General features: G+C 45.3%; 1 protein-coding gene across 3 annotated transcripts in view; it reads right to left on the bottom strand.

The window, feature by feature from the left end:
- Window positions 1–17,498, bottom strand: part of LOC126412623 (torso-like protein) — a 518,977-nt gene that overhangs the window by 311,928 nt on the left and 189,551 nt on the right. For all 3 annotated transcript variants that reach the window (XM_050082296.1, XM_050082297.1, XM_050082298.1), the window contains exon 2: window positions 9,280–9,358. The gene's annotated coding sequence lies outside the window, so the exon portion shown is untranslated. The remainder of the gene's footprint in view (window positions 1–9,279; window positions 9,359–17,498) is intronic.

Consider the following 17,498-nt stretch of genomic DNA (forward strand, 5'->3'; position numbering starts at 1 on the left):
ACTGCGAGAGGGCTGTACAAGCAATGATCACACGCACGGCACAGCGGACACACCAGGAACCGCGGTGTTTGCCGTCGAATGGCGCTAGCTGCGCAGCATTTGTGCACCGCCGCCGTCAGTGTCAGCCAGTTTGCCGTGGCATACGGAGCTCCATCGCAGTCTTTAACACTGGTAGCATGCCGCGACAGCGTGGACGTGAACCGTATGTGAAGTTGACGGACTTTGAGCGACGGCGTATAGTGGGCATGCGGGAGGCCGGGTGGACGTACCGCCGAATTGCTCAACACGTGGGGCGTGAGGTCTCCACAGTACATCGATGTTGTCGCCAGTGGTCGGCGGAAGGTGCACGTGCCCGTCGACCTGGGACCGGACCGCAGCGACGCACGGATGCACGCGAAGACCGTAGGATCCTACGCAGTGCCGTAGGGGACCGCACCGCCACTTCCCAGCAAATTAGGGACACTGTTGCTCCTGGGGTATCGGCGAGGACCATTCGCAACCGTCTCCATGAAGCTGGGCTACGGTCCCGCACACCGTTAGGCCGTCTTCCGCTCACGCCCCAACATCGTGCAGCCCGCCTCCAGTGGTGTCGCGACAGGCGTGAATGGAGGGACGAATGGAGACGTGTCGTCTTCAGCGATGAGAGTCGCTTCTGCCTTGGTGCCAATGATGGTCGTATGCGTGTTTGGCGCCGTGCAGGTGAGCGCCACAATCAGGACTGCATACGACCGAGGCACACAGGGCCAACACCCGGCATCATGGTGTGGGGAGCGATCTCCTACACTGGCCGTACACCACTGGTGATCGTCGAGGGGACACGGAATAGTGCACGGTACATCCAAACCGTCATCGAACCCATCGTTCTACCATTCCTAGACCGGCAAGGGAACTTGCTGTTCCAACAGGACAATGCACGTCCGCATGTATCCCGTGCCACCCAACGTGCTCTAGAAGGTGTAAGTTAACTACCCTGGCCAGCAAGATCTCCGGATCTGTCCCCCATTGAGCATGTTTGGGACTGGATGAAGCGTCGTCTCACGCGGTCTGCACGTCCAGCACGAACGCTGGTCCAACTGAGGCGCCAGGTGGAAATGGCATGGCAAGCCGTTCCACAGGACTACATCCAGCATCTCTACGATCGTCTCCATGGGAGAATAGCAGCCTGCATTGCTGCGAAAGGTGGATATACACTGTACTAGTGCCGACATTGTGCATGCTCTGTTGCCTGTGTCTATGTGCCTGTGGTTCTGTCAGTGTGATCATGTGATGTATCTGACCCCAGGAATGTGTCAATAAAGTTTCCCCTTCCTGGGACAATGAATTCACGGTGTTCTTATTTCAATTTCCAGGAGTGTATTTAGACGATTCCGCTAGCTGTATATTGTACGTATCTCTATGGCCTGCTCCACAAAAGTTACTAAACGCAGGAAGCAGCTCGTTTCACAGTAGTGTTTGTGAGTACATGTTAGCTATTACTATATATATTTTTTTTTCTGTCACCGCAACTGTGATTGTAACACGCGCAAATTTTTATGAGATGTAACATATAGGTCACTGTTACGACTGTCACATGTACTTATCGTAGCAGACAACGTCCAGTTTAGTAATCGTATGATTCTAGTGTATATCGCTATCGATGTATGTAGACCTCTTTGGCTCTACCAGCAAACAGTGATCAGCTGTTCAGTCGCTACAGTTTTAACATGAATGTGTACACTCCCTAGCGCAGTTTTTATAGATTTACTACGTAATTTATATTACGATATGATAAGAGGTAACTCTGTACAAATGTGAATAATTTACGTCTTTATGGTACGTGGATTTCGTAATGAATCACATCTCTGTGTTATAATACAAAGGGTGAGTCACAAAGGGCTTTATAGCTTTGAATGGTACGAAAGTTTTAGATAACTTACAGATTCGGTAGATCTGTCACTTTGTAGCAAACAACCTCAAGTTCCACATAGAAGTGTCAAGCGTCTTTTTGGTTCGCTGTGACTAGTATTTGTGAGGGTACAAACATCGCACTGGTAATCAATTTCTTCCCACACTTGTTGCAGCAGACTGGGCGTAACTTATGCAGCGGCGGCGTACATTCGAGTTTTCAGGTTGGTGAAACTGTTTGGTACGTTTCTTTACTGAAACCCCAGAGAAGGAAATCCAGTGGTGTCAAATCTGGTGAGCGATATCGAGTAAACCTCGAACTTCAGTGACGAAATGACGCGGTGCACCGTCTTGCTGGTAGTAAAGCATCCCATCTCGACCATCTTCATCGATCTGTGGAATTAAAAAAGTTTTGAAGCATATCCTGAGACACAATTCCAGTGATAGTTTTCTCCATGAAGAAGAAAGGGTCGTACACTTTCAGTTTGCTAAGGGCACAAAACACATTAACTTTGAGGCTGTCACGAACGTGTTCTAGGGTTGCATTTAGATTTTCGCTGCCTACTTGGAGGTTCTTTAGCATATTCGGTGCGACTATGCCATCTTCATCGATCTGTGGAGTCAAAAAGTTTTCGACCATACACAGATACACAACAGCAGTGACAGTTTTCTCCATGAAGAAGAAAGGGTCGTACACTTTCAGTTTATTAAGGACGCGAAACATATTAATTCTGACGCTGAGACGAACGTGTTCGGTGGTTGCATGTAGATTTTCGCTGCCTGCTTGGAGGTTCTTTAGAGCTTTCGGTGCGTGGTTTACGCAGAACAGATGTTGCAGAATTCGTTTCATGAAATCAAAACACACAGCGAGCACGCTCCGCACCAATGAAAGTAGCCATTTTAACTGCTGCTACAACACTGGCGCTCCTGGTGGCGGAATGGTGCACTCATGCAAGACATGCATCGAACTTAAAGTTGTTTGATAGAAAATGACACATCTATCGATTCTGGAAATTATCCTAGTAAATTTCTATAACATTCCAAAGTTGTAAAGTCCTTTTTGATTCACCCTGCACTTTTATTTCCAATGCATTATTCGTGGTTTTATCAGATGAAGATTACGATTTTATATTTCGTCTAAATGATAGTGTGAATAGTTTTATGTGAATATGTGACACCTTACTACGTGTGTGTTGTCATTAAAATTCACATTAGTTAACAGATTCGTGACAGTTTAACCCTTTAATGTGACTTGTGTATTAATTTGTTTGGTATACTGGAACCTAATGACTGAAACTGGCTGTATAAAATTAAGTACTTTACCATCAGCTCAAGGTGGCAATACAAGAATTTAAGTGTGTGTTGTCATTAAAATTCAGATCAGTTAACAGATTCGTGACAGTTTAAGCCTACAATGCTACTTGTGTATTATTTTGTTTGGTACAGAGGTGGTGGTAAGTTCCTATGGGACAAAACTGCTGAGGTCATCGCAATTTGGAAATTTGTGGTAAGGTCTTGTGAGACCAAACTGCTGAGGTCATAGGCCCCTAAGCTTACGCACTACTGAATCTAACTTAAAGTAACTTACTCTAAGGACAACACACACACCCATGCCCGAGGGAGGACTCTTAACATCCGATGGGGGGAGCCGCCCAGACCGTGGCAAGGCGCCTCAGACCGATCGGCTACCCTGCACGGCTGAGGTCATGGGTCGCTAGGCTTACACACTACTCAATCTAACTGAAACTAACTTACGCTGACGACAACACACACATCCATGCCTGAGGGAGGACTTGAACCTCCGACAGGGGGAGCAGCGCGACCCGTGGCAAGGCGCCTTAAACCGTGCGGCTACCCCGCGCGGCTGTTTGGTACGCTGGAACCTGACGATGGTCAGACGACTAAAACTTACCTTACCAACTGCTCAAGGCGGCATCGCAACAATTTTCAATTACCTGGCAGATTTGAAATGAGCTTGTGTAAACTTCTGGCAAAAGTGAAAAGCATTCGGAGAATGACGAATGAAGGAATGCTTTTTCAAATGGGAGGGGAAAGAAGAGAAGTGGAAATGACAAGAACCCACATCGTGGCTGGAACATGTAGTGCGAAGAAACTGCTTGCAAAGAAGAATCGTGGAAGCAAATATTGGAGTGGCAGAAGAGGGTGAATAAGATGGCTTGGAAGGCTGGATGACATTATAACTGGACGAGCTGAGTATCAGACTGAGGAAGAGGGGGTGTGAGGGGCGTCCAGTGGACAGCTGTCCAAACACCAGCTTGCTGAACTGCTCTCAACAGGTGCTGCGCTGGCAGAGTGGCCGGGTGCGGCTGCTGCGCACGTTGCACAAGCGAGGCAGGCAGAAGAAGAAGAAGACACCCGCTGACTGGCTGGCCGGCACACGCCGGCCTTGGACTCTGCCGCTGCGCCTCGCCGACTTCGAGCGGGCACCACGGCTGCAGAAGGCGGCCGCAACGTATGACCTATGCGACTGCGTAAGCCACAGGGAGGTAGTCACCAGCTTTTAACTATCGCCGCGAAAAAAATAAAGTTAGTTACGCAATTAATTTTTTTGTCTGTTTTCAGGTACGGGTCTACTGTCGTAGTGCAACATTTCTGGTTCTCGGAGCCTCAATATTAATATCCCCTGCTTCACTTCTTGGTTGCGAGAAAATCCATTAGATGACATACGAGGGTAGAGTGAGCTGCAAGCAGCAGTTGGAACACAGAGTACCACTTCCGTGGGAAATTGGGTCATCTTAGTAGTTGTACAATTTGGTTGGCTGCCGCCCGCCGCAACACAATAATGGAGGATTACCCTTGCGCCAGTGCGCCAGACCACATATTTTTATTTATTAATCTTTGGTAAATTGTAATTCAGACTTCGCTAATAAATATATGGGAAAACCAATCAGTAAGAAGCTACTGTGCATTCAGTCCAGACTTTCATTTTACTATTTAATTTCAATAACATTTGAATACCGAGAGGCAAACGAATTCGTTTGTGTGTCTTCGGCTTCCCGCTAAAAGCACGCCCAGCGAAGTGATTCGCGCCACCTGCTTCAGTTCTCGATGCGGACTCGCACAGCGAAGTCGTAATGATGACAAGGCAAAAATAAGGGCTGAAGAAATCACGACTCTCCAAGCAATACAAGCAATACTATGAGAAGAGTTTAGGAAGTAAAATTTTATTGACACCTTGTTGCACGTTTTTAACACACAAGTATTAGAAGCGTAACATTTCTGAATTCGTGGGCGTACGTTTGTTACAAATTATGACATCACTTTATGGCTCCCTCTGCGGCAAGTACTAATGGTTCAAATGGCCCTGAGCACTATGGGACTTAACATCTGAGGTCATCAGTCCCCTAGAACTTAGAACTATTTAAACCTAACTCACCTAATGACACCACACACATCCATGCCCCAGGCAGGATTCGAACCTGTGACCGTAGCGGTCGCGCGGTTCCAGACTGTAGCGCCTAGAACCGCTCGGCCACCCCGGCGGGCTAGTACTAATGAAACCCCTCTGGCCTCCCAGTAATCTTTGGATTTTCATTTAACGCCATAGTGAGGTGTAGGCAACTCGCTAGTGACTATTATAGCCTCACGACAGGAAGACCGGATCCGCGATATGAGTGCTACTTCTACAGGTATGCAGGAACGAGAACACCATTTGAAGACGCCAGGTGGATGGACATTTTCAGATCTCCTATGCTGAGCTACACGGTGACAATTATTGAGCTACATGAAAACTTAAATTAGTAACGAACTACGGGCTGTACACACTTCATTCAATACGTAAACGCCACTACAGATATTCGCATTTAGGTTATGAGATGTTCAATATGCCTGCCATCATTGGCGATGGTATGCGCGGACGAACAGCGAAATTCTCCATGACCCGCTGAAGTGTCGGAACATCGATGCTGTCGGTGACCTCCTGAATGGCTGTTTTCAGCTCGGCAATGGTTTGGGGTTATTTCTGTACACCTTGTCTTTAATATATCCGCAACAAAATGAAGTCCCAAGTGTTCACCCCCGGAGAATATGGCGGCCAGTCGAGGCCCATGCCAGTGCCCTCTGGATACCACAGAGTCAGAATTCGGTCCCCAAAGTGCTCTTCCAGTACATCAAACACACTCCTGTTTCAATCGGGTCGAGCTCCGCTTTCATGAAACACGTCTTGTCGAAATCAAGGTCACTTTGGGTAATGGAGATAAAATCACCTTGAAAAACCTTCACGTACCGGTCGGTAATCACCGTGCCATCAAGGTATATCGCAATGATTACAGCGTGACTGAACACTACACAGCACACAGGGTGACGCGACTTCTCGATCATGAAATGCTGATTCTCAATCCGCCAAATGTGACAATTTTGCTTATTGACGAACCCATCCAAATGAAAGTGGGCTTCGTCGCTAAACCAAAACATACAGCGCACAGTACTTCCCATCATGCGCCGAGGCCAACCGTGCAGTTTGAACATCCTAATGCAAACCGTTCGTAAGTTATGACGATTTTATTTTACATTGTTCAATAATTGTCACCCTATATGACGCTGCGACACAGACAGGACCCTCACACTTCCTGCTACAGTTGAAGAGGGTCGTAATCTGTAATAGGTAGACATCTATCCAGGCCATCACACAGGAATTCCAAACTGCATCAGTATCCACTGTAAGTATTGTGACAGTTAGGCGGGAGGTGAGAAAACTTGGATGTAATGGTCGAGCGGCTGCTCATAAGCTACATATCACGCCGGTAAATGCCAAACGACGCCTCGCTTGGTTTAAGGAGCAGAAACATTGGACGATTGAACAGTGGTATAACGTTGTGTGGAGTATCGAATAATACACAATGTGGCGATCCGATGTCAGAGGGTGGCTATAGTGAATGCGCGGTGAACGCCATCTGCCAGCGTGTGTAGTGCCAACAGTAAAATTCGGAGGCGGTGGTGTTACGGTGTGGTCCTGTTTTTCATGGAGGGGGCTTGCACCCCTTGTTGTTTTGCGTGGCACTATCACAGCACAGGGCTACATTGATGTTTTAAGCACCTTCTTGCTTCCCACTGTTGAAGAGCAATTCGGGGACGGCGATTCCATCTTTCAAAACGATCGAGCACCTATTCATAACGCACGGCCTGCGGCGGAGTGGGTACACCACAATAACATCCCTGTAATGGACTGGCCTGCACAGAGTCCTGACCTGAATCCTACAGAACACCTTTGGGACGTTTTGCATTGCCGACTTCGTGCCAGGCCTCACCGACCGACGTCGATACCTGGGATTTTACAGCTTTTTACAAGCTCAGGAACTACTGTGGCTGTACGACTAATTTTAACCAGGAAACGCAGATACATTCTCATGTATAAGGAAGTTGTATGGCAGGCGTGTGAGTTAACGAGCACTTCGCTCTCATTTAAGCATATGGCAGAAAGAGTCACCTCACAGGAATTGTGAAACGTACCCTGTCGTCCAGGACCGCGTGCCACAAAGGGCGCAGATTCACCACGAGATGGGGAAACTCACAGGCGTCTATTGTCTATTGAGGCCTAAGCGCTGCAGTGTGCAACTGAGACAGACGAGAACCTACGTCATAGGGAAACCCAGTAGAAGCTGTTTGTGGCCAGCGAGACGTAGCAGTGTTAAATATGGTGGACCTAAGATCGGTCATAAAGGGAAACATTTATGGAAACCACTTAATTCTGTAGCAGTTGAGGGAATGAAGCCACAGTAATTTTAATCTGCCATCCTCCATAAATTTTCATGGCGATCCCAATAAAACTTGAATATTGATCGTATCTACAATAGTTTAGGATTTACTGTTAAAGTGAAATTAGCAAGTTTTGTAACAAAGACCTGAATGCTAAAATCTGAACGCTTTGGTCGATCTTAACGATAACATTTAATACAGAAGCGCGTCATTAAAATGACAAACGTTGTAAATATCAACTCTGTAACTTTATTTGTTTAAAAGATATAGTAAATTTAAATTATCACTATTTTCAATTAAGCACCAGATCATCATTTCCTCCACACAAAACACAATGAACAATGACAGCATGACACCTTATTGAATCATTAGGTAATAGAATATTTGTTGTAAAGTTTAGTGCATAATAGTTATTTTTGTTCTTTATTTATTTATCAGAAAGCACATTGGTGCAAGGCTACTGGCCGTGGCATTCAAAGCTAAGAACAAAATTGTATTGGTTTTATGTAAAAGAATTTTATGTTTATTATGTAATGGATATTATTGTTACTTTCCTTAGAACGTGAAAGTGGTCAAGCTTTGATTTTTAAAATATGTTAAAATGTAAAATAATGTAGAATAAGCTTTAGGCAATCAGATGAACGGCTTCAGGAAAGGGAACTTTTCGTGTAAATATGGAGGTGGAGTATTGTGTTTCGCGATGAGATTGTGAATGATCGCACTGTGTCAAATGGGTATGCGCTCTAGTGTAATAGCAATTCTAAATACGACCACTTTCGCTATTAGTGTTCTTTCTGAATAAACATTATTCTAGTCAAATCGCAACTGCGTGGCCTACATCATTCACGGGTAGTTAATATAGTTCCCGATATTATTATTACTGTTATTATAGGTTGTATTAAATTTGTATTTGGCAAACTTGCCATCACAGTTTGACCAAAGGGTCACAAGAGTCTAATTTAGAGCGTGTAATGTGACACGTGCGATTCAACCCCTAGACGAGTTTGAGCCAAGACATTTCGATGAAGACGAACCGCATGTGAGCCCGAACATCTTTGGGATGTTAGGTCGCAGGCGGCAGTTCAACACGTTTTCGCGCCATCCTCCAATTCCTTCGTACGCTAGAATTCCATTTGCGCATAGATTCTACATCCAATATTACCAAGGTAGCGAGTGCATCGATTCGTGATTGAGTACGGTCACAGTCGCTGCCCTTCTATAACATTTATACAATATAGCGTATATAAAATTTTCTGATGTGTTTGTCTTATAAAAAATCATCGCTGCTTCGTTTATCATTTAGAGCATTGGGCAGTACGTCTCTCCCAAAGAAGGAAAATGAAATTATCGACATATTGGAGATTGAAAAATGAAAAACATGAGAACAGACCAACGATTTTTGCTGTTTGACGCTATATAGAGTCTGAATTTACTAAACACATATGGGACACGAACGTAGGTGGCACTCAAGTTCTAAGGGCATTGTAAACAGACTATATCTAATCTTGCATTTACACACATTATTTTGTACAAGTATGTGCTTGGTGTATGAGCTATGTTCTCTCATAACTGCACCATAGTTTGCCAAATTTGTTACAAGTAACAGTAGCAAGTAATAAAATTAAACTACAGTCAAAATAGGCATTGCCACAGTAATGAATCTTGTTTGCAGGTACTCACCACCCGACAGAAGGTTCGCCAGCAAAGGCAATCCACAGCAACTGGACTAGACAGGGAGTGCAGCTTTGGACGACTGGGCCTGCATCAGAAGAGAGAACCCAGTTGTCAAAACACGTGCTGGTTCAGTTGAGATCGTCGCAGTATTGCGTACAGGCAAACTTCTGAAATACTCTAACACCACATATACGAGGGTATATCCCAAAAGTAAGGTCTCCTATTTTTTTATAAGTACATAGACCTGTTTATTTCTGCAATGGTTTATATCAGTTTACAGCTTGAACATTTAGCTATTTTTTGACATAATCACCATTTCTGTCGATGCACTTTCGTAACGCTGTGACAGTTTTTGTATGCCATGTCATACCAGCTCGCCGCCATGCTGTTTAGAAAGTTATGAACCTCTTCTTTCACCTCGTCGTCGGAGCTGAATCGCTGGGACCACAATTAACGCTGACAGGCACTGTGAGACTCTGAAAAAACTCAAACGGGCAATTCAGAACCGGAGAAAAGGAATGTTGAGCAAGGGCGTACACGTTCTCCATGACAACAAACGCTCGCCCGCACATCGCTCGGCAAACCGTTGCTCTCCTGCAATAGTTTCAGTGGAACATAATCACCAGCCCAGTAAATATCACCTGTTCCCTAGGTTAAAAGAACATTTGGCCGGAAAGCGATTCAGCTCCGATGACGAGGTGAAAGAACTTATAACTTTCTGAACAGCACGGTGGCGAGCTGGTACGACATGGGCATAAAAAAACTGCCACATCGTCTACAAAAATGCATCGACAGAAATGGTGATTATGTCGAAAAACAGCTAAATGTTCACGCTGTAAACTGATGTAAACCATTGTAGAAATAAACAGGTCTATGTACTTATAAAAAATAGGAGACCTTACTTTTGGGATTACCTTCGTAGAAAGACATTTTCGGGTAAATTGTAATACACTTAAATATAACAGTGTAGACATTACTTGTTTCTCGTCTAAGCGACTGGTGACTGAAGTTCCTACACTAATGTCCAAAACTTAAGGACGAAAGTAACTTTCGCACGAGTGTCACTGTAAAGTAACATAGTTCGATGAAACCTGAATACGGACTGGAAGAAACAGAATTGACACTTTAAATAGACAGTAATTGTACTAAAGTCACCGCGATTTATGATGGACGTTACAAAATGCGTTAGATGCTTTTTAATAGGTTGTGTGGCCACGATGCACGGCAATGCCTGTTTAGTCCCCCTTAAACATCCCAACAACCACCACCACCACGGCAATGCAAACTCTACAACGTGCTCCCATACAGGCCGCAAAATGGTAAGGAGTTCCTGCGGCACGGTGTTTGATTCCTCCATCAGCGCTGTTGACAAGTGGTGGATGGTCGATGGCGCATGTGGGCGTCTCCCCACCACACCCCACACGTGCTCGCGGGGACTGAAGTCTGGGAAACGTGTAGGTCAGTCACATCACTGGATATTCTCTCGTTCCAAGAGCTCCTCCACCTCATTCCATGCGGTCGCATAAAAATCTAGCGTGGTCTGAATGCACCCCTGAAAAGACGCACATGGGAAAGGTATCACAACAGCGATGACTGGTGAGTCTACCGTATCCAAAGATTTGGAGGTCCGCACGCCCACGCAGCATTATGCTTTCCCACAATATAAGACCTCCACTTACAAAATCCTTACGCCCAACGATGTTGGACGTACCCTCATATGACGAGAGGTGGGAACATGTAATCCATCCAGGAACATTCTCGAACATCATCGTGTGGTGGTCCAGGTGTTACGGTCTGCAGAGGGATGACGTTGCATGGGCGAGATGTAGTGACCTCCAGATCATTGAACACAGTACGCTCACAGGTCACCGTTGTTGTGACACCGTACTCCTTTCCCATTAGCGTCTTTTCAGGGGTGCACTCGGCTCTGGTTTCATTCTAATGAGTGGCACTGCGCGACCGAATCGAACACCGCAGGTGGAGGACCTCTTGGAACAGGAGGATATTCGGCGAATGGACGTCCCCCGACGTAAATCCTATCGCTGTGACTCAGGCCAGCTTCCAACTCGTGTCGTTTCTCCTCCACATCTGATCTTACAGTCTCCATCCAGCGTTTTCTTGGTCTTCCCCTGGGTCTTCTTCCAACGAGGTTCAGTTTCAAAGACTTTTTGGCAGGTCTCTGGCTGTTCATGCACATTATTTGCCCGTACCACGGAAGCCTGCATTTCTTTATGACACTGGTTACAGTAACCTCAATATGAGCTACTTTTCTATTCACCTCATTAAAAAAAATGGCTCTGAGCACTATGGGACTTAACATCTGAGTTCATCAGTCACCTAGAACTTAAAACTACTTAAACCTAACTAACCTAAGGACATCACACACATCCGTGCCCGAGGCAGGAGTCGAACCTGCGACCGTAGCGGTCGTACGGTTCCAGACTGAAGCGCCTAGAACCGCTCGGCCACACCGGCTGGCCCACCTCATTCCTGATTTTGTCCATTCTAGCTGTTTGGTCCATAGTTCCAATGAATCTCACTTCTATTGCCCGAATTCTGCTCAGATCTTTGTTTAGTATGGTGCATGTTTCTAAAGCATGTGATAGTTCTACAGCCGGCCGGGGTGGCCGAGCCCTTCTAGGTGCTACAGTCTGGAACCGCGCGACCGCTACGGTCACAGGTTCGAATCCTGCCTGGGACATGGATGTGTGTGATGTCCGTAGGTCAGTTAAGTTTAAGTAGTTCTAAGTTCTAGGGGACTGATGACGTTAGAAGTTAAGTGGCTCTGAGCACTATGGGACTCAACTGCTGAGGTCATTAGTCCCCAAGAACTTAGAACTAGTTAAACCTAACTAACCTAAGGACATCACAAACATCCATGCCCGAGGCAGGATTCGAACCTGCGACCGTAGCGGTCTTGCGGTTCCAGACTGCAGCGCCTTTAACCGCACGGCCACTTCGGCCGGCAGAAGTTAAGTCCCATAGTGCTCAGAGCCATTTGATTGTTACGAAACAGGTGTGGTACATGCTCGCTTTTGCTTTACGTGGCATTTTATTATCCCAGAGAAGATGTCTGATTTGCCTGTAAAAACTGGATCGTGCTGAGTATTCCCTGCTTAATGGTGGTGTCTTTCGAGATCATGCTTCCTAGGTGCTTGAAATGTGAAACAGATTCTACTTTGACTCCTTCCAGAAACACATTTGAGGTTGTTCCTTGCCTGTTGATGGTCACAGGACACCTCGTGATATCGTGTCGGACTGCCTTTTGTCCGGCGTAGTGCAGCAGTACGACGTGACTGCAAGTCCGCTGCAGCTATACCGAACCACGCTGCCTCTACAGCCGTCCATAATTGAGAGAATGTTGTCGGTGCTGGATTTTGTGCACGAACTCACCTCTCGATTGTGTCCCATTAATATTCGATGGGATTTGTGTTGGGCAATGTGGGTAGCCAAATCATTCGCTCGAATTGTCCAGCGTGTTCGTGAAACCAATCGCTAACAACTGTGGCTCAGTGACATAGCGCGTTGTCATCCACAACAACTCCATCTTTGTTTGGGAACATCAAGTACACGAACGGCTGCAAATGGTCTCCCAGCAATCGAACGTAACCCTCTCTAGTCAACGATCGTTTTCATTTGACTGCCTATTAAGTAGTCGATTTCACTCCTGTCCCCAGCGCCCAGCATCACCACTTTCTCCGGTTTCGGCTCTCGAGGAAGAATGAACTGTCATTCCTCCACAGAGCTTCAGATACCCCACTGGAAGTGTCTCCAGCAGCGTTCAAGCCAACATAAAGGCGACGTGCTACAGACGCGAAATTTAACCGACAGTAAGAAGATGCTGTTATACGCAAATGATTAGCTTTGCAGAGCATTCACACAAGCTTGGCGCCGGTGGCGACACCTGTAACATGCTGACATGAGGAAAGTTTCCAACCGATTTCTCATACACAAACAGCAGTTGACCGGCGTTGCCTGGTGAAACGTTGTTGTGATGCCTCGTGTAAGGAGGAGAAACGCGTACCATCACGTTACCGACTTTGATAAAGGTCGGATTGTAGCCTATCGCGATTACGGTTTATCGTATCGCAACAATGCTGCTCGCGTTGGTCGAGATCCAATGACTTAGCAGAATATGGAATCGGTGGGTTCAGGAGGGTAATACGGAACGCGGTGCTGGATACCAACGGCCTCGTATCAGTAGCCGTCGAGATGGCACGCATCTTATCCGCATAGCTGTAACGGATCGTGCAGCCACGTCTCGATCCCTGAGTCAACAGATGGGGACGTTTGCAAGACAACAACCATCTGCTCGAACAGTTCGACGACGTTTGCAGCAGCATGGACTATCAGCTCGGAGACCATGGCTGCAGATACCCTTGACGCTGCATCACGGACAGGAGCGCCTGCGATGGTGTACTCAACGACGAACCTGGGTGCACGAATGGCAAAACGTCATTATTTCGAACGAATCCAGGTTCTGTTTACGGCAGCATGATGGTCGCATCCCTGTTTGGCGACATCGCGGTGAACGCGCATTGGAAGCGTGTATTCGTCATCGCCATACTAGCGTATCACCCGGAGTGATGGTATGGGGTGCCATTGGTTACACGTCTCGGTCACCTCTTGTTCGCAATGACGGCACTTTGAACAGTGGACGTTACATTTCAGATGTGTTACGACACGTGGCTCTATCTTTCATTCGATCCCTGCGAAACCCTTGATTTCAGTGGGATAATGCACGACCGCATGTTGCAGGTCCTGTATGGGCCTTTCTGGATACAGAAAATGTTCGACTGCTGCCCTGGCCAGCACATTCTCCAGATCTCTCACCAATTGAAAACGTCTGGTCAATGGTGGCCGAGCAACTGGCTTGTCACAATATTCTTGATGAACTATGGTATCGTGTTGAAGCTGTATGGGCAACTGTACCTGTACACGCCATCCAAGCTGTGTTTGACTCAATGCGCAGGCGTATCAAGGCCGTTATTACGGCCAGAGGTGGTTGTTCTGGGTACTGATTTCTCAGGATCTATGCACCCAAATTGCGTGAAAATGTAATCGCATGTCAGTTCTAGTATAATGTATTTGTCCAATGAATACCCGTTTATCATGTGCATTTCTTCTTGGTTTAGGAATTTTAATGTCGAGTAATGTATTAATATCCACTAACAGGTGTCCGGATACTTTTGCTCCGATAGTTTAGGTCCACGCAAGCCATTACATTGGGGAGAAATAGCCTACTGCCGGTTCTAGGACGCAGCACTATTGATCAGCTATCGGAATAGGTCAGATCAAGAAAGCGAAGTGATATGAAGTGGGATAGTTACGCAAAAGCGATTGCAGAGAAAGCGGTTGGCTGTCTTCGTTTCACGAGGGGCATCCGTGAGTAGCGTGGTTAGCCAGAGGCCTGGCCGACCCGTCCTGCTTACTGATAGGCCGCGCGGCGATCAAGCCACGCAGGCACGAGCGGGGCCCAACAAGAACTCGCAAAGCGGGCGCCCCGCAGGGCTCTGTTCTGCCTGCATAACGGGACGCACACCCTGCGTCTTCGCGGAGATTTTATACTGTTTCTCGACTGGATCTCGCTATGACAATGGCAGCATTCCCCATTCACACACGATCACCGCATTTCTATCACGTTTCTTCCGTAAATCTCCAGTATCTGACTAGATTCGACATCCTTCTTGATACAATAATTTACCAACAGCCGTATGTATTGTAGAAATTTATTTCATTTTATGAACTTCTATGTGCTACCAGTTTCGGCATTACATTGATGCCATCTTCAGGCCCCACTCGTCATAGTCGTAAAATCGCTATACACGGAAAGAGCCATATAATTGTATCCGTGAATCAAATCGTCCTGCAACAGATCTTGGTGGCCTCTGTGTCAGATTCGAAATCATCCTGCATTTCTCGTTAGCCTGTCCGCGTTTCTACATCTCTGCGTATCTGTTACACCGAGTGTTCCTGCTGCATGACTGTGTACCCATGCTTTACAAATGTTCAGCCTCTTCACTGCTGAGATATTTAAAAAAATCATAGGAATTCTTTCTTTTCACATTTTCCAGCAAAGTAATAAACAAACCTGATACAAATGGTAATGAAATATTTTTGATGATTAGCGTATGTGGACCTCAGATCCCACGTATTATGAAAACATGCGACTCTTCGCTTTTTCTTCAATTAGAAGATTTTATTAGCACTTTACACATCTCATTTGAAACCCAAACTGTATTTGCTAATGCACACAGAAAATAGGATTCTTAAAGTTAAAATGTTTTAATTACATATTTTCAATACAGGTATTTCTTGGTGCTGTAAAACAACTTCACAAATGCAAGAAAATACTAAACACAATAATTTCTGGCGAAACTTCGTGGCAGATCATTCTGGAAATTTCTGGCGAGTAATAATTTCATAACGCCAGTAAATAAATCTTTAATATAGGCCTACGTTTTATGATAAGCTTTAGAATATTTATTTTTCACAATACTAAAATGCGTTTCATATTTGACGCAAAAATATGTCTCTTATCTCAGAACTGCAGCCACGTTTCCTGTATTTTCAGGCATTCCTTGCCTCCACAAATTTTTGTAGTTGGCCAACACTTTCAAATCTAACCTCTGAAATTGGTTCCAACGCAGCTCTTCTTCGTTTTTTACTCATTTTTTTCTACATCCTCACTGTCAGAGGAATTCACTGTACAAGGACGTCATCCTAGCCACTGGCACGACATCTTAACGTTGTTATTGTTTACCAGTCAGTTTCATCAAGATCAGCGGGACAAACTTCAGTCAAAAACGAGAATTCATCTTCCCAATCATATTGTTCCACATTGCTGTCATTCAGAAGATATTTTATGTATTACTGTAGGGTGTAAAAATAACGGTTATTTCAGTATTCTATTATCGAAGACCAATTTGAAATTTAGTAAATAAGGGTTATGCACTGAGGTCCACGTACAAGGACCTCCAGGAAATTGGTTATTTCTTAGTAACGAGCAAAAGTTATACAGATTTGCAGTAATTAGCGAAAGTTAGGAAAAAACAGGTTCTCAGTCTACTATTTAAACACAATAATTATTTACATATTTTTCGATTTGTAGATGTAACCATTTCCCGCGTATGACCAGCTGTAGACTAACAAACAAAGCGTTCCTTGCAAAATGCTGCGCCCTGGTTTTAAAACTAAAAACTAGAAGGTCCATACTCGTAGACGATTGGTCTATAAACGGAAAAATACGCCTAAACATACTGTACAAATGTCTACATATGTGGACCGAGGTAACGAAGAGGTTAGGAGAATGTTGCTATCGCTGGACCGGCTCTATCAATCGACCGGCTCGATTCCTCTGTGTATTTTGACGATAGACGCATTCTAACGCTCATTAATGTACCACGTGTTGCCAAACTTTCGCCGCCTTAGCGGTGAGTTGACCCACGAAGACACTAAGCAACATTGAAAAGCCGGCCGCCGTGGCCGTCCGGTTCTAGGCGCTTCAGTCCGGAACCGCGGGACTGCTACGGTCGCAGGTTCGAATCCTGCCTCGGGCATGGATGTGTGTGACGTTCTTAGGTTAGTTAGGTTTAAGTAGTTCCACGTTATAGAGTACTCTTGACCTAAGATGTTAAGTCCCATAGTGCTCAGAGCCATTTGAACCATTTTTGAACAGTGAAAAAAGCTGTCGTAGTGATACGGTAATAGTAATTAAATTTCTACAACCATCACTGGATGATACGAACAGTTCACAGCATTTTCTCATATTCACAACATAAAGCGACGTTCTGTGGACTGAGACTAGGTATTAATAAGCGATGCAAAGCGCGCTGTTGCCTTGAATGAGCAACCTCTAATTTTTTTTTTCTAATGTCAGGCCTAAGTAGGCCACTACGAACCAAATTTATGTAATAATTTTTATTAGAAGTTTTCTAACAATTTGTGTTTCGGCAATTAGTAAGATGCGTTTCTTTATTTCCTTTTTTAATTTTTTTTTCTTTTTTTAGCCTCCTTCGTTTCGAATACACGTTATCCGTTTCAGGTGCCAACGAAAATCTCCTAACAATATGAGATTTGAAATATATTGACACCTATACACGGTGTTCGGAAATTCCCATTACAAACTTATAGGACTTGTAGAGGGGAGTGAGTACGTAGTATTTCGAACAGGAACCCATAACTGGAAACGTACCATTTCCGTTCTACTACAGTTTCAATACAGA

The sequence above is a fragment of the Schistocerca serialis genome, chromosome 7 (genome assembly GCF_023864345.2).
Source record: "Schistocerca serialis cubense isolate TAMUIC-IGC-003099 chromosome 7, iqSchSeri2.2, whole genome shotgun sequence".
Lineage (NCBI taxonomy): Eukaryota > Metazoa > Arthropoda > Insecta > Orthoptera > Acrididae > Schistocerca > Schistocerca serialis.